The sequence below is a fragment of the Phoxinus phoxinus genome, assembly GCF_949152265.1.
Source record: "Phoxinus phoxinus genome assembly, chromosome: 9".
Lineage (NCBI taxonomy): Eukaryota > Metazoa > Chordata > Actinopteri > Cypriniformes > Leuciscidae > Phoxinus > Phoxinus phoxinus.
The window spans coordinates 31,387,610-31,396,537 of NC_136884.1; the positions used below are offsets into that span (position 1 = coordinate 31,387,610).

The 8,928-nt window shown below is 37.7% G+C and overlaps 1 long non-coding RNA gene across 1 annotated transcript; it reads left to right on the forward strand.

Moving 5' to 3' along the window:
- The first annotated feature begins 563 nt into the window (after nt 1-563).
- On the forward strand, nt 564-1,564 carry LOC307004225. The gene is made up of 3 exons (XR_013798947.1): nt 564-635; nt 750-787; nt 1,016-1,564. It is a non-coding gene; the product is annotated as an uncharacterized lncRNA (long non-coding RNA).
- The last annotated feature ends 7,364 nt before the right edge of the window (nt 1,565-8,928 follow it).

The window sequence follows — 8,928 nt, forward strand, 5'->3', positions numbered from 1 at the left end:
ATTTATGACATCCCAAACCTAGTGGCCAAAGCTCTGCCACGCGCAGCAACGCCCAGCAACATCACATCTGGCTTGTTGTTATATTTTTGAGAAGCAATACTTTTCACCTTCATATGTCACGACCGCCCAGATCCTTCACAAGTACCATGTGCTCTCACACCACATTGCAACACAGACCCATACAGCCAGAGCCTGTTTGAGGGTAGTCTCGCATATACTGACGGCTGAAGGTCTGGAATTCATAGCAGCTTTCTTTGGCCAAGGCCCGCCCATAAGGCCGTTTGACCGACATGTCAAACAACCAATTACAGTTCGTTTCGTTCAGCGACACAACAGTTTTTCTTCCGCAATCACACGTCTGCGCTTTGTTTCCCAGCGGACTGAAAATAAACGCGACACTCGCGCCCCCCGGAAATCCGATAAAATTCAACCAATCAGATGACGACTTCGACATTTCTGAAGTGTTTCCAGTTAAGTGTACCATATGCATCAGACGTTTAGCCAACGTTCCGTGGGCGTGACGTCTGAGGCTGAGACTAGTTTGAGGGAGGAGTATATGCCAGAGTATCCTGTTGGTTCAACCAGGGACCATAGAAAAGTGTCTACTATCCCTGACCACCCAGCTGTCTGTTCAGGTAAGATATAATAAGATATACTTGTTTAGTCCTGAAGGATTTTAGTAAAATAATTACTAAAATAGAATTGTGCACTTGATATTAATATTACTGTTTCTGTGTCCGCTGATTAAGCTGTCCCTCCTGAAGAAGGGAGAAGAGGTATGCTTGAGGTAAGTCACACTAGTGTAGGCCTGAATTCCAGGACTTCTGTCCAGGCATTCATTCCAGCAGCTGTACCTCCCTTTTCAAAGGCTGGTCCGTGAAAGGACACAAAACGGGGAGCTTTGCTTTTTCCTGAGTATTTTATTTATGCTATCATGTGGACAGAGGATGAGCAATAACTGCCTGTAAATTTATACAAATGTTGACCGCATTTTTTCTCACTTTGAATGTAGCAGGTCAACGGCAATCCTCACGGACTTTCCGGTGAGGGCAGCTCTGGAGGAGGAGCAACAGAAGAGGATCCAGAAGAAGCCGCCGGCTCCAAAAGACAAGGCTCCTCACACCTCACACTCAAAACACTGCACCCACAAACACTGCACCCACAGTTTCCTCGGACAAGGATGAGGAATGTCTTGTGTGTAAAGAAACATTCAGCTCATCCTTGCCTGGGGAAGTGTGGGTTCAGTGTCTCTTTTGCCAGCTCTGGTCACATGAAGCATGCACTGAGGGAGCAGAACATTATATCTGTCACAACTGTGACCATGAGTAGGCTAATGCCTTTTTTATGTTCTTTTTTGTTTGTGGGCCTACTGTTTACATAAGGTTTCCATCCGAGTTATGGTGGCATTTCTTGTTTCTAGGTTTCACTAGAGAAATGTTGAGGAACAGCTGATTTCAGTATGTCACCCTCACATTTTATCCCTCACATTTAGGTTAGCCATACATACCTTACATACATACCATACAGACCAAAGCTTTTCCACCTCCACCAATGAATTTGCAGTGTTTCCATCCAGATTTTTTATGCACAGTTTGAATTTACGCATAAAAACATCTGGATGGAAACACGACTACTCTTAGATTATTTTGATTATTTTATGCTAATTTAGTTTAATTTTCATATTGTTCATACGGTTGAATGTTTTATAGAATGGATTGACATTGGCAATAAAAAGATATTCTAATCAAATCAAGTTTGTAATGTCTTATTTTTGAAACATTTGATGAAACTGGAATTTAAAATGAAAATGTAATTTAATATATTTTTTTGCTAAGATAAAGGACAAAATATGTTTGCAGTTACATATTAACAAAGTCATAGTCAGGTATATTTGATGAAAACAAGAGTAACCCTAAAAAATCTAGCTTGTATTGTTCTGTTACTTCTGACCCACCTGTGTGTTACTTTCGTCCCAACTGACGGGGTCGAAAGTAACAATATGCAACTTATGTTCAAAGCGAAATTATACTTACCGTAAAACTTCAAATAATAGCCCGGGCTTTTATTTTCCCAAATCGCCGAACTGCACCGGCTTGTATTGGAGACAGGCGTCTATATGAGACAGGCCTTTAATTTAGTGTTGAGACTTCAACATACATTTATATACAATATACATTTATATCAATCAATATACATTTAGCTTTACATTCATTTACAGAAATCAGCTGGTTGAATGAAAATTGCTGCTGCTATCGGATTTTCAGATGATATTCTCAATTCAGTTAACGGACGCTCTGAGGTAAAGTGAATTCAGACTGCATTGCAGACTAAGCAACGATTGTATTTAATTGTACAGTACAATCATAACATAGACATGATCTTAAAGGAGAACTCCGGTCAATTTTAACATTAAAAAACTCAATTTTTAGTAAATTTGGAGTGCTGTCAATACAGAGAACAACGACAAAAATCGGTGTTGCCTACACTGTGTTATCCTATTTTTAAAATTTGCACCCTATTGACTTGAATGGGGCAAGTTTTAAACCTGCTTTTATCCTCTTAACATATTTGATGTGTCATACAAGTGCCCAGCCATGTTGAGTGATTCCTTAAGAGTGAACACGAGTGAATCTGACTGCAGTAGATGTGAAAGATATGAATAAAAATGATGTTATATCAGCCAGCGCAAATACCTGTATTTAGTTCCTGTTTTCGGTCGAAGTCCAAAGTAGTCGATTGTCGAGTTCACGCGCATAGGTTTGGTTACTATGATCACCAGTTTACACAAATAAAAGTAGTTGCGAATAATGTATTATTATTTTCTGTATGACCAGAAATGATAAGAGTAGTAGGCTATTTTAAGTTGTTTCACTGTTGATAGGAAAATGCAAGTGTTCGCGTCCGCGGCTCCGTGCCATGTAGTGCGTGCGCTCCACACTCCACACAAACCCTTGGATATGTGTCAAAATCTTGTGTTTATTTGTGATAATCTTAGCCCTGTATTATTATTGTCTAACCCGTATTATGAATGACATTTGACGAATTGCTTTGCTCCTTTTTTGGATAAAAGCGTCTCTAAATATGTAGCCTAATAAATGTTTTAATAATGATGATGATTATTATTATTTGCGTACACGGATCCCAAACACACCGCGTCTTCTAAGTCAGGTGACTGTAAATGCTCAAAAACTGTTTCCATTGCAGTTTTTGCGAAATATTCCTTTTTGCACAGTTGGTCGCAAGATCTGTGTGCTTTGTAAAAGGTCAGCTTGGTAAAAGGCAGGACACACCTTGGAAATGCCAGGATGTAATGTTCACTTGTGTCTTCAGTTGAACATTTAGTTCCTCCACATAGAGGAATTACAATAAAACAGATTGAAAAACAAAACCTTTGAATCTCTTTGTTTAGGCTTGCCTCATGATGGGCCATTGGGGGAGTGTCTGTCACACCCCGGGTCTGAATCTCATTAATATTGATGGGCCATTACCACTCCCACGCATAAACCTCTTCTGACAAAAAAAACAGTCTTACAAAGTTTAAATCAATGTATTGTTTTATGTGAACGATTAGGCAGGATGTTTTTCACATCATTTTGAAACCAGAACTCGAAGCGACAACATCCATTAGTCAAAAGTCTTCGGAACACATATTTAGTATGCGTTTTGTGGTCTATTTCAGCAACTTACATTTTTATTTTTTTCAATAACCATGCATAAACATTATTCTCTTAAAAATACAAACATGTACATACATGTTGCTCACATATTATGGTAGCCCCGTTTGTGCTATATAGAGTGAATTTACACCTTTGGCCTTAACATGTTTATAAATTACTGAAAAAAGCACAAATGTCAGGGCATTTCAAAACATCCCAAGGGCCCCAAAAACACCTTAGCCCCCAGAGGGTTAAAGATACGTATGATTTTATAAAAAAAAATTGGCTGACTATGAATTCTTTTTATGAATTCTTTTTATTTACAATTGACATCAACAGCCTCTACACACACATTTAAACTGATGCTGGTCTGGAGACTGTCTAAGACCCCAAGAATCCAAGACCCGATGAGTACATTTTGAAATTATTATGAATTAAACTAACAAGCCTGTAGTCTGGCTCCTTAAAACAGCTTGAAAGATTTTAAATAATAATTGTGATTTAAATATTGTGTCGTTTGGATTGTTTATGTATTCTTTTCCCTTTTTTTTGGTTTCTTTTGTTGGTATGACAGGTTTCTTTGCCAGTGTATATCCACATGTGAATGTTTTTCTTTTTTCTTTGGTATTGTTCTTTTATTTTTGTTTATCATTTGCTTTAAGAAGCTTTATTCACAGATTAGCTGTGTGGTTTGTCCCTTCTGTTAAAGTTGGGTTGATTATGGTCTCTTATTAACTGTGGGTATTTCATTGGTAAACTGGGAAAGAGATTCATTTTTAAAATGTTTTAGAATCATTTTTTTTTGTGAAATACATTTTTGTATCATTTCAGAAAGTCATGTCTCTGTCTTTAATCCAATCCGAACCAGCAGGGTCCTTCATATTATTGTAACTCCTTTTGGTTTAATTCCTTTTGGGGTATTTATATTTTATTTTCCTGGGTGGAGAAATAACCAAGGTGGCGTAGTCAGGTTTCCTAAGTAATTTTAGCCAAAGGTTACACATGGAAAGAGTAATTAGTTATCAACTTATACCATATATATATATATATATATATATATATATATATATATATATATATATATATATATATATATGAGCAACTAGATGTACTGCAATTTGCATATAAATCGCAAAGAGGGACAGAGGATGCCACGCTCACTATGGTTGATACAATTGCTAGCCATTTACAACAAGCAAAGGCTTATGTGCGTGTTCTTTTTGATTATACCTCTGCCTTTAATACTATGCAGATATATTAACTCCAGGAACGTCTCCTGGTTCTAGGTGTAAATGGAGGAATAGTTCATTGGATACATTTTCTTTTTAACAAATAGACTACAGTGAGTTTGTGCTCGGGGGGATAAAGTGCCCCTATTATATTATTTTAAAGTGTCCTAATGTTGTTTTGGAGTCTCCTACAACAGGTTTACATGCATCAAAGGTAAAAAAAAACTGTTTAATTTTCTCATAAAATACATTTGCACATCACCACAATTTTAGTGATTATCAAACGACTCATCCGATGAATCAATCTCTCTAAATTCCTTCTTTCCGCAAGCTACTCTGCTCTGATTGGCCAGACAGCTCAGTCTGTTGTGATTGGTCAACCCCATACAGTGCACGTGTCGAAAACAAAAAAGCCCATTGCCAAAACAACGTCAGCTGTCCTGAGGCTTACTACACCGCAAACTAAACACAGTAACCAACAATGACATTGATCTGAGAGCGAGTCCGATGATGAAACATTGGAAGAACTAAGTTAGTTATTCAACCCAAACCTCCATTGCACGACTCGAGCAGGACGTTTCTCAGTGATACACTACTCAGTTTGAGGGACATTATGAGATGTTGCAACTGTAATTCCTCACCATCAGCATTAACAAGTGCATGTCCATCAACAAACCGATTATTTTACTTGTACTTATTTATTTACTGAGTATGTTTCTACTTTATTGCGGTGAAACTGTAAAACTGTATGTGGAAACTGTATCAATAACAGTGCATACATTAGCCGAGCACTAGCCTGAATGACTGATGTAACATAAACGTTGGTAAAACAAATCTTGCTCCATGCTTAATCTTTACTCAAAGTAGTGAGAACGACATACGATCTGCATTAATAGACACAGTTTTAACTAATAGTGGCCCACAGCTGATTAGCAGAAGTATTTCAGTAAGACAGTAATAATGTGAGTTAACCAGTTAGCAGTTAGAGACCTACTCAATATAAAACTCAAAACTAAGTATTTTGAACACCATCTTTCAAGAGCAAGCAGTTTGCGAATCCTACATTGAACTCTGAGATTTGAGAAGCAGTCGTCAGTCAAATAAAGGAAACACAGCAAAAGTTTAGGATTATACTGGCCATCGCGTCCAACTGTAATATCCTCTGTGAAAATGTGAAAGTGCACAGGTGTTCAAAACAACAGTCAATCAGGTAGCACAGTATTGTCCAGAAGTAATGTAGGCCACTGAGCAACACAGTATGTCCACTAACTGTACTGTGAACATGGATGTATACTTATACCCTAATCAAACACACCTGAACCAGCTAATCAATCTCTGGATCATTAAGGCTACAATCAGATGAGTTTTTAATCAGGGTTGGAGCTAAACTCTGCAGGACAGTGGCTCTCCAGGACCAACGTTCCCCACCCCTGACTTAGAGCTATGTTACACACTACATGAAAGGTAATTTTCAAAAATCCATAATAGGGGCACTTTAAGTCAAGATATGTTTACTGGAGAAAATTATATTAAAAATGGGTCAATGTTATGTCTTTGTCTGTGTTTGAATTAATGAATAAAATTTTTTATATATCTTCTTAAATTTTGAACATTTCAGAAAATCCAAATGTTTCAATACAGCATTCAATCGTATCATGCTTTACAATTAAGTTAATTGTTTTAATTATAAAAATGAATTATGTCAGAAATTTTTAAGAATTAAATGGTCATTATTATACATTTTCCATAAAGTTAGTAAATTTCAGAAAGTCAAAGCCTGAATCGTGTCATGTTGTACATTCAAGTTCAAATTTGGCTTGTACATCTCTTAAAAAATGCCACGTTTTATGTAATAAAATCCTAATACCTTAATGATCTTAAATTGTTTATTATTTTTGTTACAAACGCCAGTGAAGATCCCTCGATCGGCCACCGGAAGTCTCAGTCTTTTCCCAAGAGCCCACATACAGTACCTTGCCACCAAGGGCGGATTAACCATATGGGCGTTTTTTTTTTTTTTTGTCATCTGGTGAATTTTTTTTTTTTTACATTTATTTTAATCGTTTTTTCTGTTCTTATTATTAATAAATCAAATGCTTGACCAACTAACAAGCGATAGAAAATTCCAATTCTATAACTTTACATAAGCACGTACTACACCTGCACTGAGTGGGAGTGACATGCGCAACGGTTACACCATGAATTTGTCTGCAGACAATGATATAATGGAGAAGCGGCAGCAACTAAGTGGCAATGCCAAACGAAAATTAAAACAAGACAAAGAAAGAATACATTTAGCTACTTTACAAAAGATTCCACAAATATATAGTTTATTTGGTCGCGCTGGTCCCGACCATAGACAGTATATAAGATGGACACAGCGACCCCATAGATTTCAACGGAGAAAAGTGAAGCCCATTTGAAGCACTCACTTCCTGATCGCCAGGCGAACTGCGCAGACTCAAACTGAGCTTGGTGACGCGAGCAACGTGTCTGACAGTTTTCAGTCTTCTAGTAGCTGTGCCGAGAGAAATCTGAATCATTCCCTTCCGAATCTCGCAGAGACGGAGAGCGTGAGTATTAGCTGTCCATGAGCTAGCAGTAGGATCAACTTTATCACTCTCTATGGGCTTCTCCCTTGACTTTATCGGACTTTATGCCTCCACGTCCCCCCGATTGCTTGCGAGCTTCTCCGCCTGTCTATACAGTAATTTATCTACAGTGCGACAGAGAGTCGCGTGATTATGACGCAATCGTTAGCCTATTTTTACAAAAACTGCTTCTACGGGGCCATAATGTAAGGTACAAGGTAATCGAGCCAGTCGACCAACGGCTAGACCAAACTCCACCCAGGCGGAGGAGGATGATTTAGGATCAGCAACAAACTATACTTAAAAATATATTATTTAACATTATTAGGTTCACTGCTTTAACAAAACACTTTTGAGTCACATGTGATATTCATGGGTTGAAACTCTGAACACACTGAAACTCTTTATTCAGAGTTACATGAATAGACAGCTCTGACTTTTATACATTTAATCTATTGCAAATTTCAAACACACACATTATACCTCATTAATAAAGATTCATATGTTAATGACTCTTCATGATTTTCATCTTAAATCATACACTGAAGGTTCAGAATTATTGGAATCACATTCTGCAAATCTCCTGTTATCTTAAGGGAAACAGTAGGAAACCACTGAAAGTGTTGAGGCTATTCGTGTTATCATATATCCTGTTGCCAGACCAAAGTCTCACATAGACGACATCTCCAACCTCCAGGATCAACACAACTCCATTAGAGGCGTTTAACCGATCCTGAGCCTGAGTATCATGTGCCATAACCATACGCTCTCCATTCTTATCAATGGTTACAGATGCTGGAGTTCCTCCACCACCATATACAGAGACTCTGAACATGTACGCTCCTTTCAGCGGGGCTGTGAAAACACCTAAATCAAATAACAAGAGATACAGAATCAGCGGTTTCCTGTGTTCTTCTTCCAGACGAACACAATCGTTATATTTAACAATCCTGGCTAATCCAAGCTTTATAATGGGAGTGAATGGCTGGAGAAAATGTGAAGCCCAAAAAAGTGCATCCATCCATTATAAAATGATTTACGGTGGAAGACTAACCCCTGACCCGACGCAACGTAATGATGAACACGGAAGCTCAAAACAAAACACCAGTCGTGATTTAGCAATTTTGAAGAGAAATGTTGGAGGATTTCTACATAATAGAAGAGGAGCTTCAGTTTGTTGCACAGCCCTATTTGTTTCATATAACTCAGATTGTATTCGTCTGAAAGAAGAACACCTAGGATGATTTCAGGGTGAGTAAATTATGCGTTAATTTTCATTTTAAAGTGAACTATCCCTTTTAATCACCAACCACACTGTGTAATAGTTTTTATTCTTTTATACACATTACACAACTGCATAGAGGTCTGAATGGAGCAGAAGGGTTTTCATTACTATAAACTGAGTTTTATGACTCATTTCATTGATAATTACCTGTGATTGGGTTGTAGGCG